The sequence below is a fragment of the Aotus nancymaae genome, unplaced genomic scaffold, assembly GCF_030222135.1.
Source record: "Aotus nancymaae isolate 86718 unplaced genomic scaffold, 86718_ANA_hifiasm-v0.15.2.pri h1tg000019l, whole genome shotgun sequence".
Lineage (NCBI taxonomy): Eukaryota > Metazoa > Chordata > Mammalia > Primates > Aotidae > Aotus > Aotus nancymaae.
Window position 1 is genome coordinate 50,145,673 of NW_026988431.1, and position 22,469 is coordinate 50,168,141.

General features: G+C 36.8%; 1 protein-coding gene across 3 annotated transcripts in view; it reads right to left on the reverse strand.

Moving 5' to 3' along the window:
- VEPH1 (ventricular zone expressed PH domain containing 1) overlaps positions 1-22,469 on the reverse strand; it is a 221,069-nt gene that overhangs the window by 39,517 nt on the left and 159,083 nt on the right. The gene's annotated exons all lie outside the window — the stretch shown is intronic.

Consider the following 22,469-nt stretch of genomic DNA (forward strand, 5'->3'; position numbering starts at 1 on the left):
TGATGTGGAGGGATTCATAGTGCGTTTCAGTATTCAACATGGATGCCACGCATGTGCTATGTCCCATTGGCTCTCATATTTCTATGCCAAATTAGTAAGGCAACTTGAGGTAAACGTGACTGTATGAGGCCAATGTGGCAAACTCCTCACTATCACTACAGGTCGCTAAATAAACTTATATTTCTATCCTTTGAGTTTCTCTGTGTTGGGAAGAACAGAATTTCTTTTTGGCAAATCATGGCAGTTCTATGGGTCTGGCTCCAAGTGACTGGAAGAAAACACTATGTTTGATTCATTTCAGAGAGAAGTTTTGAAGAACACTTTAAGAACAGCAAATATGATAAAATTAAAAAAGCCAAATTGGCCAAAATCACACTCATCTAAAAATCGTGAAAAAATAATCTAACTACAGGATATTGGCAGTTAATGCAACAAGAGTTTAAGTAAAGCGATTTATGAAAAATCTAGTGGAAGTATATGAGTTGGGTAGAAAATAAAGGCGGCAAATTGCATAAAGCTATATAACAAGTTTTATAAATGTTTGATAAAACCACAATTATCTTTTTTACAAATCCAATTTCTTTGAAACTTCAGTTCATTAAAACCAGCTAATTATTTTTGTTAGAGTGGGAGCAAGGTCAAAACACTACCAATGTTCAAAATGTCAAGAAAACTTTAACATTTTTTACAGTGGTGTCAGCAGTAAAATGTAATCATAGAACTTTTGGCAATTATAGCGAGCACCTACATGTTCTCCTTTCATGGTGCAAAGCAAATAATTGCAGTGATTTTTTTTTTTCTAACTGATGACTGTCACCTACATTCAACAAATATGTAGTACTATTTGTTGAATATATTATGTAGTACTATACTACAGAAGATACTGATATTAAAGAGTTAATTTGGAGAGGCTCTTTTTTCTTCCTTTGGAAATCAGCAGGAAAACCATGCTCCTAGCCATGCAGGTTATTTGGTTGGAGGCAAGGTGCTTCTCTTATTCTCATAATTTTATTTTTTTTTCCTTTATCCATGATACCACTTTCATTTTCAGACTGTTTCTCCAACCTCCCCTTTATATAAGTACTCACTTTTTGGATTTGATGTATGTCTTAGAACAGATACGTATTCTTGAAAAATATGTAGCAATGTTTATTTTTCATTTTTGCAAATGATGTTATGCTGTGGATTCTATTTGGTTTCTTGTTTGTCTCACTCAAGATCTCTACATGATATTGAATGTGTATTTAGCTAACTGTTGCCTCTACAGCTGCACAGTGATTTCATGGTGTGCATCCACCACCCACCACATTTCACCTCACCGTTTCCCTAGTGTGGACACCAAGCGTGCCCCTGCCTCTGCATTTACACAAGGATGTAACAATGAATATTCTTATACGTGTCCCCTTGTGGATGTGAGCAAAAATTTTTCTGTGATAATCACTCAGGAGTGGAATTGCTGTGTCATAGTGTATTAATGGTAGGGCTGTAAAAATATTTTTGTGTTTCTGCACAGTTAGGGCTTTTTGAACAAATTTTACTGAAACTTGGGACCTGGGCTAAAAAAACAAGCTTTAGAAGTGAATTTATGACTAATTAGAAAGTGAAAGACCATCTAGAGAGATTTATTTTCCTGGAGGTATGTTTATGTTTTAAGATGGGGATGAGAACTAGGATATTGGAGCTTGGGTTGTCAGGTGGAGACATTAGTCTTCTCTTTCCCCTGGAGGGATTTGTTTACATTCTAAACGGTAAAAGTAAGAACCCAGATCCCTTCCCAAGGAGCAAAGATTTTTGTTCCCTCCTTTCACGGACAGCTGTTCCACCCTCTATGTAAATACCCAAATTCATATTGTCAAGGTTCCTGGCCTACAGTACAGATCCTAGGATGTGTAAGATGACATCTGGTTCTCATCACGTTGCCCCAGGGCTAACAACTGAGGCAAAAGGAAACTTAGGAGGTTATTTTGTTGCTAAGTAAATAATAATAATCTGCTATGCCCCAGAAACCTTGTTTGTATGAGACATTAAAAATTTAACATTAATCATATCCTCAATTTCACTACGTTCTACCAAATTGCTATTCAAGCTACTCAGGAGGCTGAGGTAGAAGGACCACTTAAAACCAGGAGTTCATGGCTGCAGTGAGGTATGATGGCACCACTGCACTCCAGCCTGGGCAACAGAGCAAGACCCTGTCTTGAAAAAAGAAAAAGAAGTATCATTTTGTTGACATGTTTACTACTTGGGATAGTTACAGAGGAGATAAAACTGACTCTACTATGGACTTAGAGATAATGTATTACTTCCCATGATGCTGGAATTTTAAATGTCTCCATTTAGTCACTTCACAGAGCAGAGAACTAAGCACTGGTGAAGTAATAGTGATGGAAGCAGTTTAAGAAAGTTGAACCACTACTCAGTAGAGAACTAGATAAAGTAAACTATGGTTGGCTAGGCACAGTGGCTCACGCCTGTAATCCCAGTACGTTGGGAGGCCAAGGTGGGCGGATCACTCGAGGTCGGGAGTTGGAGATCAGCCTGGTCAACATGTTGAAACCCCGTCTCTATTAAAAATTTAAAAATCAGCTGAATGTGGTGGCACACGCCTGTAATACCAGCTTCCCAGGAGACTGAGGCTGGAGAATTGCTTGACACATAACATTGGGCTGGGCACGGTGGGTCACACCTGTAATCCTAGCACTTTGGGAGGCCGAAGCAGGTGGATCACCTAAGGTCGAGAGTTCAAGACCAACCTGACCAACATGGAGAAACCCCATCTCTACTAAAAATACAAAATTAGCAGAGCATGGTGGCACATGCCTGTAATCTCAGGTACTCAGGAGGCTGAGGCAGGAGAACCGCTTAAACTTGGGAGGTGGAGGTTGCGGTGAGCAGAGATCATGCCATTGCACTCCAGTCTGGGCAACAAGAGCAAAACTCCATTAAAAAAAAAAAAAAAACCACGAAAGGGAAAAAAAAACAACAAAAAAACCATAACATTAAGTGCAGAAATCACATTGCAAAAGGTGTGTGGCATCTGATAATATTTAGGTAAAAATTTAAAACAATAGTACAAAAACATTAATGGAAATAATATACACCAACCTCAGGAGAGTATTTGTGACAATTTCTTTTTGTAAAGGGAGATATTTGATGCAAATATGGAAGAAATGTAAACATCTATCTTGTGGCAGGAATGGGTATCCTATTTCTGTACTTTTCTGAATTTATGAGCTATTTCATAATTTGTTGAAAAATAAAAATGAGGCAGAGAACACAGTTCAGTGAAGCAAAGAGACTAGCAAGGATCAGAATCTGTGAGGAAGAACGGTTCTGTGTGTGTGGGGTGCTTCCTTGGTACTCCTCAAACGTCCTATAGAGGAGTTCCTATTTTACTTGTGTGAGGGTGGCCTTGGAGGTGAAAGTCTTTCTCCTGATTTTTGCACTTATTCTTGTTAGAAGGCTCCGTATTACAGTTTCTTTTAACTTTTAGCTCTTCAAACTTGGAGATAAAGGAACAGGTCCAAAATACAAAGTGTTTGATATATGTTCTATTTTGTTTTAGAAAACAAAACAAAGCATGCCGACACCAAGTTCTGTCTTAGGGAATTATCACAGCATCGGCTAAGTGGCAGAGAGGATATTTAGAAATAGGAGTTTTTCTACTGAGTGGTACAGAATGAAGAATATAGGTTTTGGAGTCAGATGATCAGAGTTTGAGCCCTGCCACTACCATTCACTGGCAGTTCTTGGGAAAATATTTTAATTTCTCTTTGCTTTTAATGCACTCCTCACACTGTAAAATTACTTTGATTCCTAACCTGTCTCTTTCAGTGACTTTTTGCTACAATCTATTCATGGATAATTGTACTACTTTCTAAACTGTGGAGAAATAATAGAAAGTAGTGATAATGGCCAGCACAGTGGCTCCCTCCTGTAATCGTAGCACATTGGGAGGCTGAGGTGGGCAGATTGCTTGATCTCAGGAATTTGAGACCAGCTTTGGCAACATAGCGAGACCCCCATCTCAAAAAAAGTAGTGACAATGATGATAATTCAAATAAAGCAAAATAAGAAGCTCCTTATTATGCATGTAAAATATAGTGTTTTTTTATCTCTCAGCTAGGTAAATATATGTAAATCTTCCTGAAATGAATGACTTCTTTAAGAAACACTAATGTTAGGTGCCTGAGAAACATATTTAGTTTTCTAAAATCAAGTAACATACTTATCTGTCTGTTTTTGTTAGTTTGTTGTCAAACCTAGAAGCACTGGATTTAATGAGCTGCAAACATAGAGAGATATAATGTGATGTGTACGTGAACATTTCAAAGGGGAATAATGACATGCACATGCTTGATGAGGCCATAATGAGATGTTCAAATAGAAATGCACAGAAAATGTGCATGGGTAATGGTGCAATGAAATGCATACATAGATAAGTGTAATGGTAAAGGCATGGGGGTGTAATGTGATTTACAAATGGGAGCATTAAAAGGGGAGGGTGGAAGGGCAGGTTGTGGTAGATAAGAAGCAGAGAGAAAGAATGCGGTACTAAGCATGAATGGAGGAGCTAATAACATGTGCATCATGAGGATGTGATGAGATAAAAATGGGATGGCATAATGAAGTTCACAGATGGAGGGGTGTAATGAGTTGTGTAGAAAGGAGGAAATAACGACAAGCATAAAAGGAAGGATTTAATACGATGAAGAAAGAAATAGGCGCAAGAAGATGTGAGGACTGAAAGGAGAAGCAGAAAAAAGGGACATTAGTGAAGAGATGGGAAATAACAAGGTGGGCCAATGGAGCACTCTAACGAGGCTGAAGTGAAAAGGTGCAATGATGTGTACTCATTCAGGGAATAATTAGACACATGCGTAGGACGATAATGAGGTACCCAGGCCCTGATCAGACATAGACCATAGAACTCAGATCTTGCTGAGGAGGCGAAAAATTGAAAAAAATTCAGGGCAGAGCCACAAAGATACCTACAACCACAAAAGAGAAGACTAAACAGGTGATTTGGCCCCAGCCTTGTAGTTTATGAAGTAATAGTTTTATAGCTACACTTACTCTGTTCCAGGTGCTTTGCTAGGTGTTGAACTAAATGCGTCATCTCAATTCACCTTCTTAACAACCCTATGAGGGAGGTGTATTCCTTCCCAGTTATAGATGAAGAAATCAAGCTGTAGTGAGGTTAACGACTTGCCCAGTTCCCAGAGCATGTCTGTGGTGGTGATGTGACTCAAACTAAGTCAGTTGGATCTCAGTTGCCTTTGCCTCTGTTTTGGTGTTTTTTTAGAGAGGCTGTGGGAACTCCTGCCCTAGAACTACCAGGATAACTTGTCAAAGATGCAGAGCCACAGGCCTACCCTAGCAAATATCACTGGCAAAATCTGCAGAGTCCCTAGGAACTTGCATTTTCAACAAGCTCCCCAGGGACTCTTGCATAAACTAGATCTGAGAACTACTCCGCGAAACCAGCACTAGATTGTGTGGTGATCTAAGGCTATTCTCAGTTCTAGTGAAAGACCATAGAGAAAGGGGATTGCATGAGCATGAGGACTTTGGGTTGGTTACAAAGCAGACTGTCTGTTGGCAGAAGAAATTAGCAGACCCAAGAATGAGGCAACAAACCCAAAATTACATTGAATATAGGGTAAAAATATAAAAATGTATGGAAAATAATTAGATTCTAGGAAATATTTGTTTACTGAATTAAAAAGAACATAGAAATTACTCCACATTCATGGAATCCCTAAGAGAGAAAGGATAATATGTCCCTACAACCAAAATTTTTTGCCAATCCACATGCAACTTTCAGGATTCTAAAATTAAAATCTAATTGTAGCACTGACTGTTCTCTTCCTTGGTATGTCTAGTATTGATGTATCTAAATTGCTATGATTTTTAAGGTCAAAACCAATATTTCTATTTTGAAATGAGCATTAAGTGTGCATACTTGCATTTTAGTGACACAGCCTCTGGTCAAAACCTTTTTAGAAATGTATTTTGTAGTTGTTTCCAGTGTATATTTGTGAGCCATACAAGAAAATAATGTTCATTACTTTAGTAACTTTTAACTTGGAAATTTATTATTTTAACTAACCTTTAACTAATTAACTATTTTAATTAACTAACTAATTAACTAGCTAACTTTTAACCTGGAAATTTATTATTCAGTTTGAGTAGTCTCTTTTTATAGTACACATGGGCTCAGATAAATTTTGGGCTGTTTGTGAAAATAGAAGTCATTCTCAAAAGATGAAACCTGGCCAAACACAGTGGCTCACACCTATGATCCCAGCCCTTCGGTCAGCTGAGGTGGGTGAATCACTTGAGTCCAGGAGTTTGAGACCAGCCTGGGCAACATGATGAAACCCTGCCTCTACAAAAAATACAAAAATTAGCCAGGTGTGGTGTTGGGCGCCTGTAGTGCCAGCTACTAGGGCGGCTGAGGTAAGAGGACTGATTGAGCCTGGGAGGTCGAGGCTGCAGTGAGCCATCATTGTGCCACTGCACTCCAGCCTGGGCGACAGAGCAAGGCCTTGTCTCAAAAAAAAAAAAAAATGAAATCTTTGTCATAACTGAGAATATAAAGTCTAAAAACATTTACCGAGTAGCTGCTCTCCCTCAGACCATGATGCCATGATAGGTGCTGGGACATGCAGGCATGAATGGGAAGAGCCTGATCCCACAGCCTGTGAGAGGCATAAAGACATAAAAATTAAATGATTCTGCTGTTGTTGACATCTTTATTTACATCTACATGAAAGGTTGTGGGAATATGGTTGAGGGAGTCATTCATTTTGTTTGGAGAGGTCTTGCAGAAGAGATGCAATAAAATAGGACCAGCTGCTGTTTATTGAGCTCTTACTATATGGCAATCACTGCTCCACGGGCTTTACATGTGTTATATTTTTTAAATCTCATAATATCCCTGTGAAGTGGTTACTGCTATTTTCTGCACTTTGCAGGTAAAGAAGGTTAGGCACAGAGGAGTTAGACAGAAGCGCTGGTAAGTAGGTGGTAGAGGCAGGATTCAAACCCAGATCCTGAGTTTTCAGTTACCACTCTTTCTTCTTGTACAAAAAGAGGTGCTATTTATTCTAATAGTATAATGTCCAGTGTTTGTTGTCATTCACACAATATCCATGATAGCAGCAAAAGAGAAAGAAAAGGATTTTACTCATGCACTGATTATTTAAGAAAAGAACCTAATCACTATTAGATTAGAACAGATGTTGCACAGGGATTGCATACCTCTGCTCCCCCAGGAATAGAGTTATTTCGTTAACTATTTTCTGAATTTTTAAAAAAAATTTCCTTGATGCAGAACATCTGGCTAACTGTGAAGAAATGTTCACGAAAGTAATAAAATTGACATGCTTCATTATAGGACAGTCTGGCTTGTGAAATATGAAAGGAATATAATACGTGTGATAAACCAGGATTCCAACGAAACTGAGAAAACATTTGTGTCAATTTAAATTTGTTAAAAAGTATATGTACAGTAAGTACAGTGTAGGTGGACACTGGTTAGGGAGGTATGAATAGTGTATATTAATTAGCCAAGAGTAAAGGTAATAATTTTCTAAAGGAGATAAGAGAATTTAAAAGAAAGACCATAAAACAACAGACCAGTGTATAACAATGTAAAGACATCTGTTTCTTAATAGTAAATAGAACTATCACTTAGGTTCAGTGCATTTACAAAATCATGTGCAATCACTTAATATAATGGGTGATGTATACCTGTTAAGGGAAAGAAGTGAATCCAAATGAAGGTAGAAATAGTATTTAGGGAGGCAAAGTTTAGAATTTGGCCGAACTTCCAAACTCAGTGGTCCTAAGGCATCAATAAAAGTCATGCTTGTAAAAGTCTCTAAAGGTCATGCCATTTCTCTCAAGAACTCTTCACGTGTGAATGTCTCCTCTGATGTTACTCATATTAATCCCAGATGAATTATCATGGCTCTGGTGGAAAATGTGAGTCTACTGATACTAAATAAACTGTGATAAAAATCCATCTTATGCTTAAGCTGAAAACTCTCCCTGTGTTACCTAGCATTGCAAGTTTTATCCACGGCGCATGCTGTAAACACAGCCAGGGTCAGTTAACCTCATCTTGCTCCTGAGGCTGTTGTCGTAACCTTGGCCAGCTGCTTGGTGGGTATACTTATTCTGTTTTTCTGAGGGGAAGAGTAGAGTGTGTGTTGGGGCTTTAAGGAGAAGCAGAGGGTTCTTATAAAGAGAAACTCAGCACAAATCCCTCGTTTTCTTCACTCAGGAAATAACCGTTTTTTTTTTTTTTTTTTTGGCCCCCGGGCTCTAAAGACCATCTTTCTGTTTCCCAAATTGGTTTTCTCATGTGTAGATGCTTCCCTTTTCAGCATTTAAAATTTTCTTCTTTTGATCTGCATCTTTGCCCTCCATCTTCTCAAATACAGATCTTGAAACATTTCAGTATTTTATTACCACCCAACCAAGAGGCAAAAATCCAAACCTGGATGAATTCCATCACAGTACCTGAACAGTAGATTGGAGCTGGAGAAAATCAGATCTCTGCTTTACTCTAGATCCATAACCTCAGGTCCCATCCGGATGCTCCTCACTGCCTCACCACTCTGTTGTATTTCTCTAGGAAGCTCTTGGCCCCTTCTCTGAGCATTTAATTTCAAACCTTCTCCTTCCTCAAATCTCCTACCTTCCACCCCACCCTTTCCCTGCCTCACTTTCAGCTGATGGCCTCACCTCTTATTTTACTGAAAAAATTTAAAAGCTGTAAAAAATGCATTCTTTTCACCATCAAAGCTATTAATTGATCTGGTTCTGTATGCAATCACCTCTTCTCTCATCTGTTCCATCAATCTCACCCTCTCTATTGCATCATCCCAGCAATTTACAAACAGGCTCTGAAGTCTTCCATTTTTACCCATCTCTACAATCCCTCTACTTACCAACCTATTCAGCACCAAACTGCTTAAAACAGCTCTCTACATATGCTATGTTTCCTTCTTCTTTCCTTCTTGTTCTTCTGTTCTTACCTTACCCTTAAAACTCTATTAAAACTGCTCTTTCCACGTTACCCAGTTGAATGGACACTTATCTTCATTTGGCTACTAAATCCCATACACTTCCTTTCTCTCTCCTTCTTGGACACTTTCTTGATACCTGTGATGCCCTCTACACTTTCCGAGGTTCTTTTGTCTCTTAGCTGCTGTCTGGATGCAATCCTAAACTGGGATCGTTTCCTCTCTAAACTCTCTTCCTAGATTGCTTCAGTTTTCCTATGGTTTTCATCATCTGTATGCTGATGATATCCTCATCTATATTCCTGGCCTAAGTCACTTCACAGTTGGATATCCGATTATCTAAAAAACAATTCCACTGGGACATCTGGCAGGTGTTTGAAACTTCACATTCAGATGTCTGAAAGTCTTGCGTCCCAGCTCCCACCTTCACTCACTTGCCCATCCCCAGAGCTCATTTTCTTCGTTTTATCCACCTTAATAAATAATGCCACCATGCCAGAAACTTGACATCAGCCTTGATTCCTTACTTCCCCCTCACACTTACATGCCATTCATTAGCTTGTTATGTTACTTTTACCTTCAAAAGTTATATTGAATTGTCATTTATTTCCATCTCTAGCAGGATCATCCATGTTTAAGCTACTCTCTTCTCTCACCTGAATTAGCAAGTCTTTTTTGTGATCCCCTTAATTTTACTTTTGTTCCTTTCCAATCTAGTCCCCACACAGCAGACTGAACGATCTTTTAAAAACAAGCTGGTTGCAATGGACTGAAGGCTCACGTACCCCTACCACCACCAAATTCATACACTGAAATGCTATCCCACAAGTTGACAGCATTGGGAGGGGAGGCCTTTGGGAGGTATTAAGTCTTGGGGATGGAGTCCTCATGAATGGGATTAGTGCCTTATTAAAGAGGCCCAAGAGAGATCACTTGTGCCTTCAACCTTGTGAGGTCACAGCATTAGAGCGACATCTATGAGCCAGAAACTGGGCCTGCACCAGACACTGAATCTGCCTTGATCTTGGGCTTCCCAGCCTCCAGAACTGTGAGAAATACATTTCTGTTGTTTATAAGCCACCAGTTAATAGTATTTGTTATAGCAGCCCAAATGGACTAAGAAACTGAACTAAGGACTGCTGCTTAAAACTCTTCTGTGGCTTTCCATAGACTGCAATAAAATCTAAGCTCCTTGCCATGGTCTAAAAGGCCAGGACAGAAATCCCCAGATGGACTCTCCAGTTTCCACTCTCCCCTTTGTTCACTGGCTCCACCAATGCTGTGAAAGGCAAGTGTGCTCACTTCTGTGTAGGTGTGACCATCTACTGTGATGTGGGAGGAAGAAAATATTAGAACTTTCATTTCTATTTTTTATCTTGTCCTTTAAATTTTCTATTTCTCATCTTGTCCTTTAAATTTTCTATTTCTCAATGTTTTATAGTGAAATAACAAGTATGTAAAATAATATATGTATATAGTTTAAAGATAAATAAATATATACATATTGAAGGTACTTATTCAAAAAAATTTTTTTTGATGGGATGTGTGACTTACATTTGAGGAGAATGCTCTAATATCCCAAAGCTTTTCCTTTCTCTTATTCTTCCTTTTTTGTTTTTGTTTTTTGATTTCAAGGCCTTTGTACAAATTGTTGTCATTGCCAGGAAAACATGTCTGACATCTGTTCAGAGAAGCCTTCCTTGACCATCCAACAAATGCTCATTTTCTTTAGGCATTATCTTTTATAGTATCTATCAGCATGCAGTTGTGTATTTGTTTCTTAGTGTATTGCTTGTTTCCATCAGGGCAGGGATCATGATTGCTTATGTTTAGTCTCTGCACAGTGGTTGGTATAGAGCAGGCATTTGCAAAAAATATTTTTGATGGAATACATGAACTTAGAGTCATATTTACCATGATTTTGCTGTGGTTATTTTGTCTCCTCCATGTTATTGCTCATGCAATTCTTTTTATATGGAACTATTTTTCTCTTTAAAAATAAAAAAAGCCTCCAAACTCTGTATTTTAATTTCTACCACTCTCCCAACTGGCTCCTTCCCTGAGCAAAGAGTGTCCCAGACATTTGCCTCTGCATCCACATTCCACCTTCAGTCTGCTCTTCAGGCCCCTCCATGATTTTGCAGTCTTCATTTAGTTTTCCCCTCAATCACTGGATTAGCCCCTTGGCCTGGCTTCTTAGGGTAGACTCTTATTCACACTTTCTGTTTATCTTTTTACCTCACCATTGCTACTTAGAAACTGCCTATCAGATTTTCCTGGTTCTGAGCTCATAGCCTAAAAGCCTAGAATCCTCCACCCTCATCTGGGGTTCTGAAATCCCAAGCCCCGCTTTCCTCTAGCTTGCTCTGAAATGAAGGTTCTCTCGAATATATATTCATACAGCTCTCTTGGAGACTGACCTGCCACAGCACTTGTCACTTCCATCACACATGTAGACTTACGTTTTCTCATAAGACTTTGAACTGTTACATCATATATACAATAAGCTCACTTTTTATTTACTTACTTATGCATTTATATATTCAAGCACATTAACACTTTAACCCAAAACACTACGTCTAAGCCTGTGGGAGCATCAGAAAGTCTCCTTGAGTACCACTCAGAATTAAGGTTTCAGTTTTACTTATGCCTTGACACTCCCATCAGTTATCCTGGGAACTGTCAAGTGTGTTTGTAGCAATGTGGACTGAAAGCAAATCACCAAATGTTAGCCAGATGGGGCACATTTTATTTCCGCAGCAAATGTATTTTTTTTTTTTTCTGTAAGGGACATAGTTTTGAGATCCCGTTTCTGTAGCATATGACATTTCCCTATGCTTTCGTAACTGGAATGAATGTGTCAATAAAGGCATTTTCTTTCTGAAATTCTGGCCCTTTAGCAGTCCCCCAATCAACTTTGTCAACTGTCTGGTCCTCTGATAATCAAAGTGCCATTCCCTCTGAAGTGTTGGGCAGCACATGCACTGAAATGAAATTATTAATAGTAATCTCTACTTGCTTCATGGAGGTCTTTCTCATTTCTTCAATAAATCAACTGGTTTTCCACACTCTTTCGAAAATCCTTATTTTATAATAGAAATTGATTGTCTTAGAATGGATTTTTCTTCAAGTAAACTGCTCTTTTACATAAGGCAATATAACTTAAAGTATATCTTTTTTCCTTGATTATAAAAGAAATATTTTTTGTTCTTTTTTTTTTAATTGTACTTTAGGATCTCGGGTACATATGCAGATCATGCAGAATTGTTGCATAGGTACACAAATGGCAATGTGATTTGCTGCCTCCATCCCACCGTCACCTACATCTGGCATTTCTCCTCATGTTATCCCTCCCCGACCTCCCCACCCGCCCTGCTGTCCCTCCATTGCCCCCCTGACAACAGACCGCAGTGTGTGATGCTCCCATTGCTGTGTCCATGTGTTCTCATTGTTAATCACCTGCCTATGAGTCAGAACATGTGGTGTTTGATTTTCTGTTCTTGTGTCAGTTTGCTGAGAATGATGGTTTCCAGATTCATCCATGTCCCTACAAAGGACACAAACTCATGATTTTTTATGGCTGCATAATATTCCATGGTGTATATGTGCTACATTTTCCTTATCCAGTCTGTCATCAATGGGCATTTGGGTTGGTTCCAGGTCTTTGCTATTGTAAACAGTGCCACTATGAACATACGTGTGCATGTGTCTTTAGAATAGAATGATTTACAATCCTTTGGGTATATACCCAGTAATGGGATTGCTGGGTCAAATGGAATTTCTATTTCTAGGTCTTTGAGGAAGTGCCACACTGTCTTCCACAATGGTTGAACTAGTTTACACTCCCACCAACAGTGTAAAAGTGTTCCTGTTTCTCCATATCCTCTCCAACATCTGTTGTCTCCAGATTTTTTAATGATCACCATTCTAACCGGGGTGAGGTGGTATCTCAATGTGGTTTTGATTTCTCTAATAATCAGTGATGATGAGCATTTTTTCATATGTTTGTTGGCCTCATATATATCTTCTTTTGTAAAGTGTCTGCTCGTATCCTTCTCCCACTTTTGGATGGCTTTGTTTGTTTTTTCTTGTAAATCTGTTTTAGTTCTTTGTAGATTCTGGATATTAGCCCTTTGTCAGATGGGTAGATTGCAAAAATTTTTTCCCATTCTGTTGGTTGCCGGTTCACTCTAATGATTGTTTCTTTTGCTGTACAGAAGCTCTGGAGTTTAGTTAGGTCCCATTTGTCTAATTTGGCTTTTGTTGCCAATGCTTTTGGTGTTTTAGTCATGAAGTCCTTGCCTATGTCTATGTCCAGAATGGTTTTGCCTAGGTTTTCTTCTAGGGTTTTTATGGTGTGAAGTCTTATGTTTAAGTCTTTAATCCATCTGGAGTTAATTTTAGTGTAAGGTGTCAGGAAGGGGTCCAGTTTCTGCTTTCTGCACACTGCTAGCCAGTTTTCCCAACACCATTTATTAAACAGGGACTCCTTTCCCCATTGCTTGTTTTTGTCAGGTTTGTCAAAGATCAGATGGTTGTAGATGTGTGGCATTGCCTCCAGGGCCTCTGTTCTGTTCCATTGGTCTATATCTCTGTTTTGGTACCAGTACCATGCTGTTTTGATTACTGTAGCCTTGTAGTATAGTTTGAAATCAGGTAATGTGATGCCTCCAGCTTTGTTCTTTTTGCTTAGGATTGTCTTGGCTATGCGGGGTCTCTTTTGGTTCCACATGAAGTTTAAGGTGGTTTTTTCCAGTTCTGTGAAGAAGGTCATTGGTAGCTTGACGGGGATAGTGTTGAATCTATAAATTACTTTGGGCAGTATGGCCATTTTCATGATATTGATTCTTCCTAACCATGAGCATGGAATGTTTCTCGATCTTTTGTGTCCTTTCTTATTTCCTTGAGCAGTGGTTTGTAGTTCTGCTTGAAGAGGTCCTTTACATCCTTTGTTAGTTGTATTCCTAGGTATTTTATTCTCTTTATAGCAATTGTGAATGGGAATTCCCTCATGATTTGGCTGTCTGTTAGTCTGTTATTGGTGAATAGAAATGCTTGTGATTTCTGCACATTGATTTTGTATCCTGAGACTTTCCTGAAGTTGCTTATCAGTTTAAGGGGATTTTGGGCTGAGATGATAGGGTCTTCTAAATATACAATCATGTCATCTGCAAATAGAGACAATTTGATTTCCTCTTTTCCTAACTGAATACCCTTTATTTTTTTTTTCTTGCCTAATTGCTCTGACTAGAACTTCCAATACTATATTGAATAGGAGTAGTGAGAGAGGGCATCCTTGTCTAGTGCCATATGTCAAAGGGAATGCTTCTAGTTTTTTCCCATTCAGTATGATATTGGCTGTAGGTTTGTCATAAATAGCTTTTATTGTTTTGAGATATGTTCCTTCAATACCTAGTTTATTGAGAGTTTCTAGCATAAAGGCTGCTGAATTTTGTCGAAGGCCTTTTCTGCATCTATTGAGATAATCATGTGTGGTTTTTGTCTTTGGTTCTGTTTATGTGGTGGATTACGTTTATAAACTTGCATATGTTGAACCAGCCTTGAATCCCCGGAATTAAGCCTACTTGATCATGATGGATAAGCTTTTTGATGTGCTGTTGCAATTAGTTTGCCAGTATTTTTTTGAAGATTTTTGCATCTATGTTCATCATGGATATTGGCCTAAAGTTTTCTTTTTTCATATAGAGAAAAAAAAAAAAGAAAATGATAATCCCATCAACTAGAGCTAACTATCATTAACATTTTAGTATATTTCCTTTTGGTCATTTTAATGGGCAATCCTCCAAATAATATTCTTTATAAATATAATTTTATACCATGAAATATGGTATTTACCATAAGTGAGTTTCATGTCACTAAATATTTCTCATAAATATAATTTTTCAGGATTTGTTAATATTTTCTGTTCTCTCAGCAGAGACAGCCAGGAAATAATTCTCTCTCTTTCTGTGTTGGCCTATTTATCTATCTATCTATCTCATCTGTCTGTCTTAAAAATATTCTTTTATCTGGATTCAGGGCCTGACCTACAAAAATATTCTTTTTTATGGATGTATAATAATTTCATTCTCCCATCTTTAGATATTTAGGCTATTTACAAATCCCTGTGCAATAATTTTTGTGTTTGTTTATCTTAAGTTTTATTTCAGATTATTTCTTTAGAACAGATTCCTAGAAGTGGAATCACTGTGTGAAAGGATATGAATATTTTTAAGACTCTTGAACTGCATTGCTAAATTGCTTTTTAGAAATGTTGAAATAATTTACACTTCAACTTAGAAATGTGTGAGTGTCTTTACTCTCTTGCTCAAGCCAGCACTGATTATCGTATTTTAAAAAATGCATTAAAAAGGTTAACTTATTTTAACTTTGACTACTTTGCCTACTAATGAGGCAGAATATCTTTTCTGGACTGAGTCTCCTAGGTATTGGCTCATGTCCTTGGCTCATTGATTATTGATTTACATGAACTTACAATAGTAGCTTAAGGATATTAAACTTTGTTTTTCATGCTTGTTACAAATATTTTCATTTGAAATTTTTGTGCATAAAAGGTTTTGCTTTTTACAGATTTTATGTTTTAGGTAGTCAAATCTACCAATTCTTTACTCTTTGATATTAGCTACAAGTGAAATTAAGTTTAAAAAAGACAGAAAAAGCATCTACAAAGATACTTTAACAAATACCCATGTACCTGCCAGCCAGACTTAACAAATGCTAATATTTTGCTTCTGGTTATTTAAAAATAAAATTACAGATGAAATCGAGATCTTCTTAATTCCCTTTCCCAGTAACATTTTCTTCCTTCCTTTCCTCACTTTCTCCTTACCCAAAGGCAACCCCATCATAAATTTGGTATAATTTTAAATATAGTGTATTTTTATCATAAGTGTATGTATGTATAAATAATGCATAACACTGCTTGGTATGTTTTAAAAATTTATACAATACAATTTATGCTATCATAGTACTCATATCATAGTTTTGCAACTTGCTTATTAAAACTCAATATCATATTTTCAAGATTTATCCCATGTTATTACATATAGGTCTAATTAATTCACTTTAACTGCCTGTATAACATGACTATACTACAACACTTTTTTTCTCCCATTCCTCTATCAAGGGACATTTATGTTGCTCCTGATTTTTTGCTGCAAAACATGCTTCAGTGAATATTTCTGTACATGTTTCCTGATGCACATATGTAAGAGTTCATCTAGAAATAGAACTGCAAAAAAATATGGCACATTAAATTATAATATAACCTTTGATTATATTATAAAGAGCAGACTGCTCTTTAAGAAGTCTGTAAATGAAAATTTGTGGTTTTTGGTTACATGGATGAAGTCTAATATTTTAGTGCAACCCTCACCTAAATAATGTACACTCTACCCAATATGTAGTTTTTAAGCTTCCAAGTCTCCAGTGTCCATTATACCACTCTCTATGCCTTTATCTCCCACTTATAAGTAAGAACACATGGTATTTGATTTTTTATTTCTGACTTACTTCACTTAGAATAATGGCCTCCTGCTCCATCCAAGTTGCTACAAAAGGCATTATTTTGTTCTTTTTTATAGATGAGTAGTATTAGAACATTTTTGTGTACTGTAATAGAAAACCTCCTTGTACTTAAGCATTTTTCTGATAAGCTTTAAATGGAATGAAGACTTCAGAAATCCAGTTACTCACCCATCTTAACAGTCATCTAGCTGTCATTTGTAAGTCTAATTAATGATTATATACATATATATATATGTTCTTAAGTATGTTTTTTTTTTTCTAAACAGGTATACCTATTTTACTTCCATCAAGAGTGTGTGAACATTTCCACTTTTTCACATCTTTGCCAAGATTTGTATTGTTCTATTTTTTCTAATCCTGGAGTTATAAAGATAACTTTTGATATTTTCTTCTAATTGTTATAAGATTTCATTGATTACATTTAAGCCTTTAATTTGTGTGGAGTTAATTGATCTATATGGTGTCTGAGAAGGATCCACTTTTATCTTTTCAGCTTGGAAAAGTCACATGTCCTTACATTATTTAAAACATATTTTACTTTCTTGTCACTGATTTGTAATCCCCTTTCTATCACCTACCAAGCTTTCATATATGATTGGGACTGTTTCTGGGCTCTTCATTATTTACCATTAACTTATCCCTGAGGCAATAATCACATCTCATTTATAGTTTTGTATGAGTTTTCTTTTTCTCCAGCAAAAAAATATCCTCCTCCACAGTCTTTCTTAGAATTTTGTTTATTCTAAATTTAGGACCAGTTCATCAAACTCCATGAGGAAAGTCTGTTGCCATTAGGATTGGATATGAAATTGTACTTATATTTTAATTTGGGAGAAAGTTTCCATTTATATGATAATGGCTGTCCTTGATCATGAAAAGATCATATCTTTTCATTAATTCAAATCTTTACAATTTTTTTTTCATTAATATTAAAAATATTTTTATCATTAGTTTCACAGCTTTTGTATTTATTCCTAGGTCCTTTATAAACTTTATTGCTATTATAGATGGCATGTTTTTCCACATTTTCTATTTAGTTATTACTCATGTATAGATTTGTTATTGATTTTGCATGTTGATCTTATATCAAATAACTTTATGGATCTTTTATATATTCTAAAGGTTAGATTCTTTTGAACTTTCCACACAAATAATCTTATTGTCTATAAATAACTTCTCTTTCTCTCATCTTCCCTCTCATCTCTATCTCTTTCTCTTTCTGCTTTATTCTGTGGACATCCTTATACTTATCTGCTTTTGTCTTCCTACATTGGGTAGGATCACTGTAAAATGCTGAAGTTTGAGAGTGATAGCAGGTATCTTTGTTTAATTTCTAATTATAGCAAATACCTTTACATTTTTTCTATACGTATAAAGTTAGCTCTAGGGTTTTGATCTTATTCTCTTTTATGTAGGATTTTAAAAAAGGATTTGTTTCATATGTAAACAATTGTATATATAGATTAACTGATTATATGTGATTCATGTTGATTTCTGGACTAGTCTGTTCTGTTTATCTGCATTCTTTCCCTAAAAGTGGAATAATTTAATAATTGTAGGGTTTATAGTATGCTTTAATGTTTTGGAATGTCCTTTTTTGCCTCTCAAAAATTTTCAAACTAGTCTCATCTATTTATCCTTCTGGCTGTATATTGCCATAACTTCATAAGGGATCAAAAATCATTCTCTTAGAATTTAAATTGGAACTCAGTTAATGTGTTAATTAACTTAGGAAGTATTAACACTTTTGTAATATTCACTATTTCCAGTCATGAACGTGGTAAATCACTGTTCATTCAAGTCTATTTCTCTCCATTGCTCTGTGACTTTGAGAAAATCTTTCTTCTACTTAGTTCACTCATTTGTAAAATGGTAATAATAATTCTGTCTATCTCATAGTGTTGGTCTTGGGATTAAGCGAAATAGTTGATATTAAATGAACAGGACAATTACTGGCACATTCTAAATGCCCAGTAAATTATTATTAATTCTAATAGTGTTCTTTTTATTCTCATATTAGCTAAAAGTAATGTTGAATTTATCTCCTTATTTCAAATAATATACTTCTTATTTCTGTCTGTGTTCTATTTGTTATTATTATTCTTATTTTTTTAGTGCCTAGTATGAGCCAGGCATGCTCTTTAGATATCCTGGATTCTGTAATGAACAAGCAGACAAGATCCTTGCTCTCATGGGGCTTATATTCTCATGTTGACTCATGCTTTTGAACAATACTAAATTATAAAGTTTATAGTGGATATTCTGGTTTTATTTCAGTATTTAATAAAAAAATATTCGATTGTTTACCACTAGGCATACTTTTTCTTTTGTTATCAGATAAATATTTATCATGCTAAGAGCACATCTTTCCATTTCTAATTAGTAATAGTGCTCTCTCACTTTATTCCCTCAACACATATCACTGAGTGTCAATTGTTATGCCAGGCTATGCTCTAGGTGCTGAGTGTACAATGACAAGCATGCGTTCTCATGGAAATCCAGTCTAAGGAGACATAGACATTAATAATTTTTTCTTTTTGTCGGGGGGACGGAGTGTCACTCTGTTGTCAGGCTGGAGTGCAATGGCACAATCTTGGCTTACTATAACCTCCACTTCCAGGGTTCAAGAGATTCTTGTGCCTCAGCCTCCCGAGTAGCTGGGATTACAGGTGTCTGCCACCATGCCTGGGTAATTTTTTTGTATTTTTAGTAGAGACAGGGCTTCACCATCTTGGTCAGGCTGGTCTTGAACTCCTGACCTCGTGATTCACCCACCTCAGCCTCCCACAGTGCTGGGATTACAGGCATGAGCCACTGCATCTGGCCAATACAATTTTTATACAAAATATGTGTTAGTAAAATGATTGTTGGATTTTATCAAATGCCATTTAGGTGATAATTTTTAAAAATTTGAACTATTGAATTTATGCATTTTACTAAGTTCACTAATGTTGAACTTTTATTTTTACAGATTAAAAATATTTAGCATTATATTACATAAGCATTTTCACTCTCTGATGCCTGTGTGAGACTGATATATAGTTTGCAAAAGATAATTTGATTGAATTTATTTATTTATTTATTATTTGATTTTATCTTATTTATTTTTGAGATGGAGTCTCGTTCTGTCTCCCAGCCTGGAGTGCAGTGGTGGGATCTTGGCTCACTACAGTCTCCGCCTCCCAGATTCCAGCAATTCTCCTGCCTCAGTCTTCTGAGTAGCTGGGATTACAAGCATGCACCACCATGCCCGGCTAATTTTTGTATTTTTAGTAAAGACGGGGTTTCCTCATGTTGACTAGGCTGGTCTCAAACTCCTGACCTAAGGTGATCTGCCTGCCTCAGCCTCCCAAAGTGCTGGGATTACAGGCATGAGCCACCGCACCTGGCTAAATTTTATACTGAAAATTCATGTTTGAAATTTGGAAAATGTTTCTGGTAATGTCGATCTGATCAAAGTGGAAGAGTACAATAACTTGAGAGATTATTATTCAGGTTCATCTTCCTACCTCCACTCTGAACCTCCCATAATGCATGTAAGACAGATTTGAATTTGTGTTATTTGAGGTTGGGTGCTGGCTAGGGATCAGAATATTAGCTAACATTTATTGCGAGATCACAATGTATGGCCATTGTTCTGAGAGCTCTACATGTATTAACTCATTCAAGTCTCAAAACAGTGCTATGAGGTAGGTACTAATATTATCTCCATTGTTCAAGTAAAGTAACTGGGGCACAGAGACAAAGGACACAGAGCTGGTAAGGAGCAGAGCCAGATTTTAAAGCCAGGTGATTCAGAGGCAACATGCTTAACTACTCTGGTAGGTGTATGAATCAAGAAAGGCAGGTTATGCTGCTGTAACTAATACCAAAAATTCAATTTCTGACAAAACAACAGATATTTCTTTCTCTTGGAAAATGTTTGTTGGGACTGGGTGGCTCTCTAGAGCAGAAGTCCTCCATGTTGTGGCTCAGAATTCCAGGCTGTTTTCATCTTCTGGCAACTTAATCTCAACATTTTCTCCTACGATCATGATGATCGTGGTAGAGGAAAAGAGGGATTGCAGAGGCTTTTAAAAGATTCCTCTTGGAGATAGGAGAATCACTTGAACCCAGGAGGCAGAGGTTGCCATGAGCGGAGACCACCATTGCACTCTAGCCTTGGTGACAGAGTGAGACTCTGTCTCAAATAAACAAAAAAAAGATTCCTCTTGGAGTGACACATATCCCCTCCCATGTTTAATTGGCTGAAGCAAGTCACATGGCCAGCCTTGCTTCAATAGATAGGGAAATGTGATCCTGTCCTGTGCCCAGAGGAGGGAAGTACCAGATGCATTGGTGACAACTCTGATGTCACAAGGGTATGTATATCATTTCTAACTCTGCCACTGACCTTCAACATGTCCCTTCCAATTTTGACATCCAGAAAATGACAAGATTTTTAAATTTCTTCAATTGATACGTACTGTTTAATGAGAGCCTAGTGTGTGCCAAGCACCGTGTAGCTCTGGCAATACAATGGTAAATATGGCAAAATTCCTGCCCTCAAGCAATTTACAATTTAATAGGTATCTCATGAATAATTTTTAGTTCTAAAATTCCAAGATTCTATTATAAAGCAACCACAATAACAAACTTCTCTTCGTATCATCCAGAATGTTATATTCTAGATACTCAGGCATTTTCTTAGGAGTTTCTTCCTTCTTTCTTGTGTACCTGAATCTATTTCGCTGGTACTCCATCGAAATAGTGAAACTCCATCACAGCTGTCGATACACACATGGCCATCTCTTTCAAATCACTAATGTAAGTCTATATGGCACCTATTGTGAAAATAAAACAGACTTTGCACCATTCTCACGGCTGTTTTGAATTTAGTACACAGAACACTTCATAAAAAATAGGAAAAAACAAAGGAGAAAAATACTTGGGCAGATATTGCCACATAATGTACATTGCAGATATAAAAGTTTTTTTCTATTACTCATGAACAAACCAAATTATAAAACTTTAAAAAATTTTAAATTTGGTTTACTGTTAATTTTCCCTTAGAGAAATGTTTATTAGTATAAAATACAAGAAATATGAATAAGTATACTTCTGAGTATGCACAAAACTAGTTTGCCAAGTACTTTTTTAAATCTCTTAGGATTTGAAGCAGCCTGCCAAGTTTTCATTTACTAGTTGCCTCTAGTTAAAATATAGTTCTCAATGAAAAATTTATGAGAACTTGAGGCATTGTCTTCAAACATGATGCAACAGTTGAAAATTTGAATGAAATGTGCAAAGAATTCCATTTTACTTTACACTGATGCAATCGTGACGTTTCCTTTATTTTTAATACTGCATGTTGAATTCCTAAACCTAAGCCAAAAAGTAGTGATGCAATAGTTTGATGTGTCTTTAGAGTCTTACAGACCATTACAAATAAACTTCTGATCAATCACGTTCATTTTCATCTTATTAGAATTCTTAATCACTTGAGAGATATTATGTTAGTTTCACAAGATATCAGTTCTGGAGTACTTAATTTGCTACTTGTTTGTACTTTGAATTTGTTTAATATTGGCATGATTGTCCAGTCTTCTGCCATGACATTAAGTGCTGGCTTGTGAATCCCAAATCCGTATCTCCAGTCATGGCTTTGTTCCTGAGGCCCACATTGGCATTTAACCACCATCTCCACCTGGTTAGCCATATAAACGGCTTGGATTCAAAATATGTAAATCAGAATGCTTTATCTTCTTCTGCTCCATCAGATTACTTTGTGATTTCTCATTTTCAGGGTGATATCGTCATCCAGGTAGCCAAACAATGCAACTGGAGTCACCCTAGATTCTTCTATTTTTCTTATCAGGCTCTAAGTCCTGTTGATTTGACTTT